The sequence below is a fragment of the Triticum aestivum genome, chromosome 1A (assembly GCF_018294505.1).
Source record: "Triticum aestivum cultivar Chinese Spring chromosome 1A, IWGSC CS RefSeq v2.1, whole genome shotgun sequence".
In the NCBI taxonomy this organism is placed as follows: Eukaryota; Viridiplantae; Streptophyta; class Magnoliopsida; order Poales; family Poaceae; genus Triticum; species Triticum aestivum.
The window spans coordinates 378,790,435-378,793,804 of record NC_057794.1 but is presented as its reverse complement, the minus strand read 5'-3'; positions in this window follow the sequence as shown (position 1 = coordinate 378,793,804).

Below are 3,370 nucleotides of genomic sequence, written 5' to 3'. Positions count from 1 at the left end.
ATGTCACCGTGGCTATAGGGTAGGTGACAGTGTAATTCTCCCACCATGAGGCTGCTGGTCCATCCAACTGATGTGCGGCAAAATGCACCGTCTTGGCATCAGTACCTCCTGCAGTGGTTAACTCCCTTCCAATCCTGTGGAGCCAATCATCTGCTACTATGGGATCGGTGCTACTAGAAAACACCAGCGGCTGCAACCTCAGAAAACGGGCTAAGTTATCAACTGGTGGTGGTGGCGGTGGATTTTTGTTGTTGTTGCCTTGGTTCTGAACTGACAACTACATCAGGGTATTCTGCTGCTGGATCAACTGAGTGAGCTCCGGTGGGAAGGTAAATCCGGGGTCACGTCTCGGAGGCATCTGATGGGTTTTAGAGGGGAGAGATTAGAATAGAATGAGGTCTAATAAGAAAACACTACCCATATGCACATGAGACAAACACAAACATTTCACTCAATCAAACAAGCAAGGGCATACAATCGATCTAACTATTGTTACAAAAGTGCTCTGACTATACTATTTACATGGTGGAATACTACTACTGATGTGGTGGTCTACTAAAAATATTCTTTGGTTGAATACTCCATGATATCTGCTCCAGCTTCGTCTTCATAGTCATCATCGCTATTGTCGGGGTCCGAGTCGGTGTCGTCAATGATGATGTAGTCCTCCGGGCGAATCTCCTTGGGTTCTTCGTCTTCTCCTCCTGGTGCGGGGTCTCCCAGGAATACTGCTAGCTTCATTGTTAGGTCGGCATTCTTATCCACTATTACGGCGATTTCCTCCTCATAATCTTCACGAGTAGCCTTGAGTTCTTCCTCCAATTCCGTGATCCTAGTCATTGCTTTCTTCAAATCTATCATTCCTGCGCACATCTGGTTCTCCTGGCGACGAATATGTTGGTTTAACTCCTGGATTAAAGCTGCAATTGATCTATCCTTCCTGGTGCTGATCATCTCCCATTGCTCGTCTCGGCGCCCACAAATCTGATCGATAGTATCCTTAAGCTCCTTATGATAAACTTCTCCAATGCGTCCCATGGTGATGTGAGCTGCCATACTCTTTCCTAGACTCCAGGTTGGTGCATCGAAGGAAAACTCTATGGGCTTAGTGACTGGCGTGAATGTCCTTCCTGGAACTTGAACTTGAATCATCCATCGCTCCTCTTCTGGTAAAGTGGCGTTGTAAGTCCCGGTGAAGCTTGGTATTCCTATGTTCAGGTACCTAGTGACTTCCTTCAAGTGTCGTCCAAAAGGTGCTTCTTCATCCGGTTGTGCAAACTTGTTCCTTGCATCCGCCATCCTAAAGAGTAGAAAATGGAGAGGAGTCAAAAATGAGAAGAGAGTGGTGATCCAAGGCTTTAGCTTAGTGGTCGTGTCCTACATTCAGCGTGTGCTCTGATACCATCTTGTAGCGACCCGGCCTCAAACGGTCAAGTCTCTGTGCTTTAGTGTCATCCCTGGATCGGTAATGCTGACACACACAGTACTCGAGGACTTATAACAGAGTAGCAATCACACACTTATTACATCGAATGTCTCAAAAGAGAACTTATTACAATAAACATGGCTTAAGGCCATCTAATACGATAACAGCGGAAGGCTTGGAAGATAAAGTGAGTCCATCAACTCCAACAGCATAGCTGAGCTGCACGGCAATGACCTAACGAACCTTACTCCTCGTCTAAAAAGTCTGCAACATAATATGTTGCAGCCCGAAAATGGGTCAGCACATGTAATATACTGGCAAAGTAACACAGTAGAGCAAGAACAAAATAATGCTATCACTACATGCATATTTGGCTGGTGGAAAGCTCTATGGTTACAGTTTTGCGAAAAGCCAATTTTTCCTTACAGCAAAGGAATAGATTTTATTTAACTATCATGGTAGTTGAAACATCATTGAGAAGGTTCCTCCAACTCAATCTCAATTAAAGTAATTAACAACCCAACAATATTATTTAGAGTGATGAGATACTTATGATACTCCAAGTACTAGATACTCAAGATGTCCATAACCGGGGACACGGCTAACCATGATTAGTTTATACACTCTACAGAGGTTTGCGCACTTTTCTCCAGAAGACTCAATCTCCTCCATTGGATTTCTCACACTAAATGGTGTTTGAGAAACGGATGACCAAGACACAATCTTTCAGAAGCATTAACCCCTTACTCCAGGCAGGCCATACCAAACCTACATCCCTCTACCTGTTGATCCACCTCTTCGGGAGTTTCATGCAACTTACTCAACTATGCTAGAGCCCATATTAGCTTGTGGCTGCACACGGAAGTTTCTAGCATGAAAATATCTTAGTTCCCTTTGAGCTTGGGTGGTGGACCATAGGATTATCACACGGGTACTCTAGGATATCCTAGGACAACACTGGATTCCCCAGGTGCCCAATAAACAATCCACCCAGATGTGTATTCAAGTTGCCACCTTAAGTTGAACCATTAATTAACAATCTCACATCTGTCATGGATTTCAGTCACCCAAACCACGTCTACGAGCATAGCATAGCAATATAAGAAATTCGTAGAAGTAACTCCCAAGGGTTTGATAATAACAGGGCAATAGGTTCTACCTCATCAACTACTTCCCAACCCACATGTTAATCACATCCTAACCATGCAATGTTTGAGGATTGGAACTAATGCACAAAACTGGGTGATAAAGGGGTATGATCAAAGTGGTACTTGCCTTGCTGATGATCCGCAAAAGCTAGGGACTCGTAGTAGCACGCTTCGCACTCCGGGTGTTATATCACAAACAAACAATTGCATACATAAGAAATCAAGCAAAGAAACAAGGGTAAATCTCAAATAAGAAGAGCTAACCAGAAAGTTCAACTTAAGAACTTCGGTTTGCAAAAAGAATCAAATCAAACGGAGCAACGAAACTCAAACTGCGAAGGAAACAAGATCCGTTTACTAATCTGGACTAAGGTCAAATTTTACAATAGCAAAAGCTTGTTAAAGTTGGTTAAATGGAAAGATGGTTTCGAGACAAAGATCTAGGCGCTTGAATCGCCTGATTCCAACAAACGAGCGAAAAGATAAACTAAAACGAAAATCAGATCAGAAATCGCGATTGAAAATAATCGAGGAAAAATCCAAGAAAAAGAAAACTGACGAACAGGCTAACGAACGAGCGTTCATTGTCTGTTACTAACGAGTGAACTCATTAAAACGAACGTACGGACGAACGTCCGCAAAGTAACTAAACAAAAAAACCGGCGAACCGATCCATCAAAAAAACTAGGGTTTCTAAAAAACCGAACCGGGTTTTTTTAGAAAAAAACGAACGGTTCTACCTCCGGCGAGGTCCGGCGCGGCGGGCGGCTCCGGCGAGCGGCTCCGGCGAGCGGTG